Genomic DNA, 12,531 nt, shown 5'->3' with positions numbered 1-12,531 from the left:
TCATGCAAAGCATTAACAGAAGATATATGGGGCTTCCTCTATCTGGTAGAGGCACCCTAGTTTAATGGAATCAATTAACCAACTGTAAACTCAAATATAAACATACCAACAAGAATGAATAAAACATAAGAGCAGTGTTTCAAAGAGACAACAGGAAATGAGCACCTAGACACATTTGATTGAACTCACAGAAAATCAAAAAGAAAAATATAAAAACAGAAGAAAACAATTACCTTCAAATGACTGACATCTGACAGCCAGAGACAGTAAAATGTCTTCCATCTGCTGAAAAAAAAATGGCCAAGTTAGAATTCTGTAACCAGTGACAATATCTGTCAAGTTTGGAGGAAAAATGGCATTGAGGTAAATAAAAACTAGGAGATTTCACTGCAGGAGACCCACACTAAAGGAAATTCTCTAGGATGTATTTCAGGCAACAAGCAATGATGCCAGTGGCAAGTGTCTTTATATGAAGTAATGAAGAGCAAAAAACGTAAACAACAAATCCAAACTAAAAAAGGTAAATAAAAATCACTGTGTGTGTGTGTAAAACAATGATGGTGATTCTTGATAACTTATTCTTTCTCTCCCCACAGAGATAAGAAAATGAGAGTAGCAAGTTAATTCATGATTAAGGATTTTAAATTATGTGGTGGAAAAAATATTCCTCAGGAGTGGTTCTTTTTAACTTCTTTCGAGTTTTTCTATGAGGAACATGTCAAGTTATATAATAAAATAGTCAGAAATTATAAAACTAAATATAAAGATTATTATCACCATGAAGAAGATTTGTGTGTGGTCCTTGACATTCATGAGTGACTCTGCTAAAATGTTGTTTACTGTCCTTTTTTTTGGCAACTTGAGAGAGTGGAGTCCTGATATGCATCAAGATAATGTTGTAAATGAACAAGGTAAGTGATCAGCATCATAACTTCAGATCCTTCACTGCAATTCTGATAAACGGAAGTACTTGACATTCAACAAAGAGCTCAATCAGAGGGAACACATTCATTCATTCTAGTTGAAATATAGTTAATTTACAATGTTATGTTTCTGGTGTACAGCAAAGTGATTCAGTTATACATATATATAAAATATATATACTTTTTCCCATTCTTTTCCATTATAGGTTATTACAAGATACTGAGTATAGTTTTCTGTGCTATACAAGAGGACGTTGTTGCTTATCTATTTTATGTATAGTAGTTTTCATCAGTTAATCCCAAGCCTCTAATTTATCCCTACCCCCCTTTCCCTTTGGCAAACATAAATTACTTTTTCTATGTCTATGGGTCTGTTTCTGTTTTGTAAATAGTTCATTTGTATCATTTTTTTAGATTCCACATATAAGCGATATCATATGGTGTTTGTCTTTCTCTGACTTACTTCAGTTAGTATGATAACTTACTTCAGTTAGGTCCATCCATGCTGCTGCAAATGACACTATTTCATTCCTTTTTGTAACTGCGTGGAATTCCATTGTATTTATCTGTTCCTCTGTAGACGGACATTTAGGTTGCTTCCATGTCTTGGCTGTGGTAAATAGTGCTGCAGTGAACACAGGGGTGCATGTGTCTTTTTGAATTAGAGTTTCAGAGAGAACACTTTTAATAGATGACAGATGTGATTCCCTTTAAGAAAATATGATAACCAAACATGTAAATATAATTTGTTCATTTGCATTATATAACATTTATTTTAGATTTAAGTATAATTACTCTTTTATAAAGCAGGCTTCTTATAGCAAGTTTAAGCATTTCTCACAAACCATTTATGTTTTAAAAGGGTGAGGGCCAGAGAAGCATGTGAGTTCCAAGAAGGGGATTTCTTTACTACTTCAGTAAAATGACTCATTTCTGAAAGAGTGAGCACTTTTTAAAATCTTCAAACACATTTCTATGATTAACAGACAACTCATGCTTGAATTAGAACTATTCACATCAGCAACATGTCCCAAATACCCATCACTGAATGAAATTTACTAATGTCCCTTCTTTAGTGTTTATAAACTATTTGATTGAAGAGTAATTGCTTGCTTATAAATATAATATCTCTTATGCTTTATGATGTTTGATTAAAATATTGATTAAAATAGCATCTATATAATGCTTCTCCTTATTACATTTAACTTAAACTCTCAGACTTTTTTTATGCCCTAGAATTTCATGAAAGGATTTTTACAATTTAGTTTTGGTTTTTAAACATATTTTAGTAACTCATAAGTGTCTTGGTTTGGTAAAAAGATGTATGGCAGAGAGAACAAATCACTTTGAGCTGATAGGACAGCATAAATAAAGGCAGGAGGCCAGAAGAAATGGCATTAAGGAGAGGGCAGACTCTACAGGGAAGAAGCGTGAGGGGTGAGTATATGGTCTTTAAGGTCGGTAACATACTGCAGACTCGATATCATGTAAAAGTCAGGTTATTTGTATGTGGTTTGATAAGTAACAGAATTAACACTGAATGAACAGAAGGAGATATCAAATGAGTTTGGCAAATTTAAGCCAATGAAGTAAAGGAAGAGAGAGAAAGACTAATTTGGAGCCTACTGTAACAGCCCAAGATTGAGGGGTAAAGGAAGTAAATGTGATATTTTGAGTTATAATAATAGTAGTAGTAGTAAGAATATTTTTTTTAAAATCTGAGCACTAAAAGCTACTACATGATTAGTATATGCAGGCATTTTTGAAAAACAAAAATACTGAGAGGCAATTTCAGATGGGAAGTAAAACAGAGAAACTGTAAATGTTCTCCAAAAAAGGAGAATGGGAAAATTGAGGCACCACTAATAGAAGTGAAGGACTTAAGAAAAAAGATTCATTCATTCATTCAACAGGTATTGATCTTCTAATATACCCAAGGAATTATGGTAAATAATGGGGATGAAAAGGTAAAGAAGACTAGACATGTTATTGCTTCAGTGGATTTTAAATTTGGTGGGCAAAACAAGCATTAATTAAATAAACCACACAGAGATGTAAAATTACAACCACGATCAAGTTTACAAAGGAGAGGCTCCTTTCTAGAAAGCACTTTATCGGAAGACTTGATCCTGTCAGGAAGACTGAGAAGTGTTTGAAGATGTGAATAGGGAATTCACTTCTGGAGGGTTACAGTAGGAAAAAGCACGAGGCTATGATCAAACCCTGAGGAACGCCCACAGTTGGGCACAGCAGTGAAACGTTTCAGTGCCAAGGACCAGGTAGGTGTGTTTTGAGGCTGAAGAAAGAACGAGGGAAGGTTGGTGTAAAATCACTCACTGGCCAAATAAAACTTATATTTAAATGAAAATCTGTTAAATTTTGACCTTTAGTTTCATTAAATATAGCATCCCACTGAACATTGAGAACAGATGAATTATATGTAATTCATGTGTATTATATATACTTTACCTTGCTAGTCTTGTGTGATAATAACATTTTTCCAGATATCTTTTTAACACTCTGCAAGTATCGTATCTAGAATTTCAGGCTGAATGACAGCAATAATAATATTATTCCTTCTATAATTTCTGTTATGACACAATATACTCTTCTCCTGCCAAGCATCTTATATAAATGACTGCCATCTTAAATGTTATTTTAACACTTGTGTTTGGACTCCAACAGAGAATTCTACTACTTATTATGAGCCCCTTTCTATGTTATTAGATAATTCTTTGAACATGAGATAGTTGAGGTTACTTCTGGTCATAATGTAGCCACCCTTTGCCTTACCATTTACTGTCTATTTCCATAACCGTTAAATATCTGCCATCTTTATTAAAAATTAAGCTAATTTAATCAGCACTGATTAAGACAACTGTTAGATTTGGATGAGGAATTGATTAGTACTGAAGTCATATTACCATGCAATTTGTAAATTATGTTTTATCAAAAGAATATATTCAACTCATCATCTTTCAGAGGGATTAGTTATGGTAATACAGATTTTAAATAATTTTTACAACTACACTGAATAATTTATGGCCTTTTCCTTTTTATGATATATTTACAACGTACTGTGCAGACTCTACTCCCATTGTATGTTACGTTGGCTTTATAACTGTACATAGAAACATAAATCAGTAGGCATAATACTACAAGCAGTGGTGAGTCACATCTTCACATTCACTAAATTTACATAGAATATATACACATAGGCATTCTTTAGTATATATTATAAAGTTTAAATACATGTAATCATCTTATTAGTAAGTTAATTTTTTTTTTTTTTTTTTTTTTTTTTTGCGGTACGCGGGCCTCTCACTGTTGTGGCCTCTCCCATTGCGGAGCACAGGCTCCAGACGCGCAGGCTCAGCGGCCATGGCTCACGGGCCCAGCCGCTCCGCGGCATGTGGGATCTTCCCGGACCGGGGCACGAACTCGTGTCCCCTGCGTCGGCAGGCGGACTCTCAACCACTGCGCCACCAGGGAAGCCCAGTAAGTTAATTTTTAATGTTAGCTTCTTGAAGTCTATTGAAATAAAACTCAAACTTCTTGAAATGTGTTTAATAATTTATCAGATGAATTATAATATCTATATGGTTTTAAGCTCATATTTCAGTGTGTGGGAAGAATCAAGATATTTATCACCTAGGCCAATTTGATATTTTAATTTTTCAAAAATATTCTCATTAAACACATCGGAATATGTGATTAGTACAAATTATGTAAGTATATCACCACCACTGTAATATTTCATACAGACCCTTTAAATTAGAGCTTTATATTTGACTTGACTAATATTTTGATGCCTATTTTTGTGATCATTAAATGATGCAAGCTGATTTAAAGGGAAGGTTGCCAAGTAATGAAAAATAAAAAGCTACCTGCAGTTTGATTATTCAGGGAAGACTTAGAGGAAAACATAGGCAGAACACTCTTTGACATAAATCACAGCAACATCTTTTCTGATCTGTCTCCTAGAGTAATGGAAATAAAAACAAAAACAAATGGGACCTAATTAAACTTAAAAGCTTTTGCACTGCAAAGGAAACCATAAACAAAATGAAAAGACAACCTGCAGAATGGGAGACAATATTTGCAAATGAAGCAACTGACAAAGGATTAATCTCCAAAATATACAAGCAGCTCATGCAGCTCAATATCAAAAAAACAGCGCAATCAAAAAATGGGCAGAAGAGCTAAATAAACATTTCTCCAAAGAAGACATAAAGATGGCCAAGAGGCACATGAAAAGATGCTCAACATCGCTAATTATTACAGAAATGCAAATTGAAACCACAATAGGGTATCACCTCACACCAGTCAGAATGGCTACCATCAAAAAGTCTGCAAACAATAAATGCTGGAGAGGGTGTGGAGAAAAAGAAGCCTTCTTGCACTGTTGGTGGGAATGTAAATTGGTGCAGCCACTATGGAGAACAGTATGGAGGTTCCTTAAAAAACTAAAAGTAGAGCTACCATATGATCTAGCAATCCCACTCCTGGGCATATATCCAGAGAAAGACATGGTTGGAAAGGATACATGCACCCCAATGTTCATTGCAGCACTGTTTTTACAATAGCCAAGACATGGAAGCAACCTAAGTGTCCATCAACAAATGAATGAATAAAGAAGATGTGGTACATATGTACACAATGAAATACCCCTCAGCCATAAAAAAAAATGAAATAATGCCATTTGCAGCAACATGGATGGACCTGGAGATGATCATACTAAGTGAAGTAAGTCAGACAAATATCATATGACATGGCTTATTGCAGAATCTAAAAAAAAAATGATACAAATGAACTTATCTACAAAGCAGAAACAACTAACTTAGAGAACAAACTTATGGCTACTGGGGGGGAGGGATAGTTAGGGAGTTTGAGATTGACATGTACACACTGCTATATTTAAAATAGATTGCCAACAAGGTCCTACTGTATAGCACAGGGAACTCTGCTCAATACTCTGTAATAACCTTAAATGGGAAAAGAATTTGAAAAAGAGTAGATACATGTATATGTACATCTGAAACTAATAACATTGTTAATCAACTATACTCCAATATAAAATAAAAATTTTTTAAAAAGCTATCTTCATTTTGATTATTCACCAACACTTACTAATTTTTTGTGTCATTTCATTAGACTTTTTCCTGTGTAGATGAATACATAATGTAGCTTACAGTCTGCAATTTGCAGGTTACAAAACTGAGTGTTCTTTTGTTGTTCATCATCTGTTTTCCCTGCTCCTATTCATGCTTTCAGACCTGCTCTCATGTCTTCCTTCTCACTGACTGAAACCACCTTAGGTTGAATCTATGACCTTTTCGCAACTTCCAGGGAAAACCATCTTCTGTCCTCTTTTCCTTCATTTATAACTTCAATTCATATCAGCTTTTAAAAAATTTACTTCCCTCTCTCCCCTCCAGCACTGAACAGGATATGATGACTTATTAATTTCACTCATTTTCTTTTTCCTTTTCTGGATCCTTTTCTACTGGGGGAAACACGAATAAGGAAACAAAAGAGCCTTTTCCCTAATGTATCAAGAAAACAACATGATAGAAGTCCAAGTCAAAGTGAAAACTGAGAAAAAATATTAGAATTCACATATCACAGAAAAATATTTCTTAAAACTGAGGTAAGGGAACAAAGTTTATGTAACAAATGAGCAAAATATATTAGAACAATTCAAAGACAAAGATACACATATCCGTTAACATATTAAAAGAAAAATTAAGAAGTAAAACTGTTATGATTTGCAGATAACATGACAGTATGTATAGAAAACCCTAAAGACACTACCCAAAAACTGTTAGAATAAATGAATTCAGTAAAACTGCAGGATATAAAATCAATATAAAAATATCTGTTGCATTTTGATACACTAATAACTATCAGAAAGAATGTAAGAAAACAATCTCACAACTGCATCACAAATAATAAAATACTTAGGAGGTGAAAGAGCTATGCACTGAAAACTATAAGACAGTGATGAAACAAGTTGAAGAAGACACAAATTAATGGAAAAATTTCTTTGCTCATGGATTGGAAGAATATTGTTTAAATGTCCATACCACCCAAAGCCATCTACAGATTCAGTGCAATCCCTATCAAACATCCAATGGCATTCTTCACAGAAATAGAACAAACAGACTTAAAATGTGTATGGGATCATAAAAAGACACTGACTAGCCAAAGCAATCTTAATAAAGATGAACAACGCTGGAGTCATCACACTTTCTGATTTCAAATCCTATTACAACACAATGTTAATAAAAAGAGCATGTTATTGGCATAAAAACAGATACCTAGAATAATGAATCAAAATAGAGAACCCCATTAAAAAAATCACACATATACGATCAATTAATTTTCAACAAAGTAGCCAAGAATACAAAATGGAGAAAGGATAGTCTCTTCAGTAATTAAATTGGACAGCCATGTGCCAAAGAATGAAACTGGATCCATGTCTTATACCACACAAATTAACTCAAAATGGATTAAAAACTTGAGTATAAGACCTGAAACCATAAAAGTCATAGAAGAAAACACAGGTGGTAAGCTCCTTGACATCAGTCTTGGCAATTATTTTTTGGTTTGACACCACAAGCAAAGGCAACAAAAGTAAAAAGAAATAAGTAATATTACCTCAAACTAAAAGCCTTCAGCACAGCAAAGGAAACCATGAACAAAATGAAAAGGCAACCTATTGAATGGGAGAAAATACTTGCAAATTATATATTTGATAAGGGGTTAGTATCCAAAATACATAAAGAACTCATATAATGATACCAAAAAATCAATCCAATTAAAAAATAGGTAGAGGATCTCAATAGACATTTTTCCAAAGAAGACATACAGCTGGTCAACAGGTATATGAAAAGAGGCTCCATATCACTAATCATCAGGAAAACGCAAATCAAAACCACAATGAGAAGTCACCTCACAATTGTTAGAATGGCTATTATCTAAAAGACAACAAATAACAAGTGTTGGCGAGGATGTGGAGAAAAGGGAACTCTCCTCCACTGTCGCTGGGTAGGTACGTTGGTGCAGCCACTATGGAAAATAGTGTGGAAGTTCTCAAAGAATTAAAAATAGAGCTACCATATGATCCAGCAATTCCGTGTTTTCTGAGTATTAATCCAAAGAAAGGAAAACACTAATTCTAAAAGATATACTCACCCCCATGTTTACTGCAGCATTATTTACAATAGCCAAGACATGGAGCAACCTAAGTGTCCACTGATGGATCAATGGAAAAGAAAAAGTGATATGTATGTATATATATACATATATCTATATACATACATATATATATACATATATATATACACACACATATATATGGCCAAAGCTATATATATATATATATATATATATATATATATATATATATATAAACACACATAGGCACACATGCACACACACACACAATGGACTATTATTCAGCCATAAAAAAAGAAATCTTGCCAGTTGTGACAACATGGATGGACCTTGAAGACATGTTAAGTGAAATAAGTCGGAGAAAAACAAAATACTGTATGCTCTCATTTATATGTAGAATATCTATCTGTCTATATGTATCTATCTCATAGATACAGGGAACTGATTGGTAGTTGCCAGAGACACAGGTGTAGGGTCAAAAGGTACAAACTTCTAGTTATAAAATACGTCACGGGAATGTAATACACAGCATGGTGACTATAGTCAGTAACACTACTGCATGTTTGAAAGTTGCTCGGAGAACAAATCTTAAAAGTTTTCATCACAAGGAAAAAAATTGTGACTATGGTGATGGGGATGGATGTTAACTAGTCTTATCTTGGTGATCATTTCACTATATGTACATATATTGAATCATTATGTTTTACACCTGAAATGAATATAATGTTATATATCAATTTTATATCAATCTTTTTAAAAAGTCAGCTCCTAAAGCCCATAACTGGTGGCAGGGACCGTGGATGTAACTTATAAGCAATCAGCAGATGAGGACAAGAACATCATAGACTTTTTTACATAGACCAGTAGTTTTTACCCCACTATGTTTTTCTCTGTCCATGTGGAGAAGAAAACATACACACACAAAAACAAAAATAAACAAGGAATTTAAAATAGGACCTTTCTCCTAAGAAGTGGTAATACCAAGCTTCATCACGGTAGAAACCTCAAAGCCTGAATAGTTGCCACCTCTGCAGACTGTTCTTACTATGCTGTTCTAAAGCACACCACCATCACCACAGCTACCACTGCCTTTTGATTAGGTATTAAAATGCAGAAGGAAAAAAGAATAATTTTAAGGATCAGATTAAATTATACTGGATAATGATTGAGGAACAAAAAGATACCAAATTGAATTGTACCCAGGTATGCATATTTCTTTAAATCTTACTAGAATTGCTTGATATTTTCTATGAATAAACTATGAAGTGTTTGAACTGTTATCCTAAAGAGATACATATTGGTCAGAGAAAGTATCAAATGAATGGGAAAATGAGCTGAAACTCAAGTTATCCACCCCTCTGGGAAGCCAGGGTGTTTAATCAGGCAGACCAGTGTGTAGGCACCACCTAGTGGCACATTACTCACATTACAGGGACAGTACTTCAGAGTCATTAATATAGCATCTAGGAGTTCCTGCAAACGCCAATCTCTTTATGATGGGAAGGACTGCATTTTTTCTCTATCCGGCCATGTATCTGCATGATATGCACCTTAAGGCAATAGGAAGTTTTGAAGTCACCTAGTCCATCCATTCATAGCTATGCAGAAAGTATTCAGCATCTTTTTAAATTATGTCTACCTTATATTGCAACATCTTCAGAATCTTGCTGGCCGAACTCACAGACATAGAGAACAGATATGGTTGCCAAGGGGGAGGGAGGGAGGGATGAACTGGGAGTTTGGGATTAGCAGATGCAAATTATTATATATAGAATGGATAAACAGCAAGGTCCTACTGTAGAGCACAGGGAACAATATTCATTATCCTGGGATAAACCATAATGGAAAAGAATATGAAAAAGAATATATATATGTATAACTGAATAACTTTGCTGTACAGCAGAAATAAAAACAATGCTGTAAATCAACTATACTTCAATAAAATTATTTGTTTTTAAAGTCTTGCTTGCCAAAAAGAGACTGACCCCTTCAGGGCTAACCAGTTCTTAGAACAAAGGGCTCCCTGGGAGCGTCACTTTTATATGCAAACAAACCAATTCTGAGTCTATATCCCAAACCACACCCTCTAGTTCTCACACATCAAACCGAGATCGCCCCCGCCCTAAATCATCCCAGCGGCCAGGTTCAAGGCAACTGGATACCACTCCTACAGGCCAACCCACCAGAACTGTTAAAACCGGCCAGTCTAAAGAAGATGTGGCACATATATACAATGGAATATTACTTAGCCATAAAAAGAAATGAAATTGAGCTATTTGTAATGAGGTGGATGGACCTAGAGTCTGTCATACAGAGTGAAGTAAGTCAGAAAGAGAAAGACAAATACCGTATGCTAACACATATATATGGAATCTAAGAAAAAAAAATGTCATGAAGAACCTAGGGGTAAGACAGGAATAAAGACAGAGACCTACTAGAGAATCGACTTGAGGATATGGAGAGGGGGAAGGGTAAGCTGTGACAAAGTGAGAGAGTGGCATGGACATATATACACTACCAAATGTAAAATAGATAGCTAGTTGGAAGCAGCCACATAGCACAGGGAGATCAGCTCAGTGCTTTGTGGCCACCTGGATGGGTGGGATACGGAGGGTGGGAGGGAGGGAGACGCAAGAGGGAGGAGATATGGGGATATATGTATAACTGATTCACTTTGTTATAAAGCAGAAACTAGCACACCATTGTAAAGCAATTATACTCCAATAAAAATGTAAAAAAAAAAAAAAAAAAAAAGGCCAGTCTTAAACTGTTTGCCCTGCCCGGCCCTTCCTTTGGAAACCCCAGTAAAGGCTCTGGTCCAGGCTCTCCCCTCACTCCTGCTTTGCCTCCTGACCAAAACCTGCTGCTTTCCCTGAGGCATGGCAGGGCTTGGCGTGCATGTTCCTTTCTCTTGGGAAAAGTCAGCAGCAAATTATTCTTTTAATGGCAAAAAGAAAAAGAAAAATTAAGACTTCCCTGAGATACTATTTCTCATGCATCACGTAGGCAAACATTTCAAAAGTGTGACAATACGTGAGAAATCTGCAGGAAAAGGCACTGTTACGAGCTGCTGAAGGGCATGTAGCAATATCTAAAAAGGGTACATATAGATTAACTCTTTGGCCCGACAATCTTGCTTTTAAGAATGCACCATAAACACAATTTTTATTTGTAGAGGTATATGCCTAAACAAACACAAACAAAATGTGCACAGTTATTCACTGTATCCTTACGTGTAATAGTAAAGGTTGGAAACCAAACTCCCAGTCACGGGAGCTTACAATAGAATCGTATGCAGCTATAAAAAATGATGAGAGAGATGACTATGAACTAATATGGAATAATTCCAAGAATATATTCAGGGTTAGCAGCACACTGAGAAGAATGAGGCTAAGACTTTACTAAACATTTCTTATTATTCCTTTTGAGAGTTGACGCAAGTTTTACATGTTCAAAAAATAAACCTAAATTGTTAAAAACTCAGATTATAAAATCAAATACCAAAGAGGACCCCTAATGGTTTATTAATTTGATACCATGAAGCTATATATTCTGTGGCTTTGAGCACAGTTCTTTTCCTACATTATTATAGAGCTATAGTCTAAACCAAAATCAACTCTAGAGCAGATTTACATGTTACCTAGCAGCTTATTTGAATTCTAAATTCTAAAAAGCTTTATTTCTTTGATCACGAACATTAGGTGATATAACACATTACATGCACACAAAATATGGTTAAATTTTTCCTAAAATAATATTCAATTTCAGAATCAGTTCTTCTGAATACCTTTTTGACTATGAGAGGTTGTTATCTTTGTTTTGCACGTGATGTTGTTGTATTGGTGGTTGCCCACTTAAAGAACAATGAATGAAAACCAAGTCTATTTTTGGGAAGGTTATTCTTTTAATTGTTCAGATACATGTTCATGCAGCATGTCAAGAACTAAGACACTTGCTGGGTTAAATAGGTTTCTTAGACATCTAGTCAAAATGAATTTTAACTAGCCTCATTTCTTTTTCATATTCCCTGAGCTCTGAAAAAAACCATTTTGCTCTCATATGAAGGAAATCTTTCCCCTTTCATGTTTCTTTGAAAAGTTCTGTTGTGTTAGTGAAGTTGCTTCCCTTGAGAAATCAGACTTTTTTATATACGGTGCACATAACTTAATTGAAGTTATAATAATATGAACAGCTATGGCCAAATTTGTATGTAATTAATAACTGTGTTATTATTATTGCTTGGCAAACAGGATTTATGAAAGCAAGCAAGCAAGCAAATATGGAATGAAGTAATTTTGCTTACTTCAGATATTAAAATGTGAAAAAAATGACATTTTGAATTTATGAATGAGGGTGATTCACTTTCCAAATTTTGTTTTAATACTCTGGAATACATCACATGGTTGTAAAATATATAAATTATTTCTTC

Source organism: Mesoplodon bidens (assembly GCF_964165515.1).
Source record: "Mesoplodon bidens genome assembly, chromosome: 6".
Lineage (NCBI taxonomy): Eukaryota > Metazoa > Chordata > Mammalia > Artiodactyla > Ziphiidae > Mesoplodon > Mesoplodon bidens.
Note: the sequence above shows the minus strand (reverse complement) of the source record.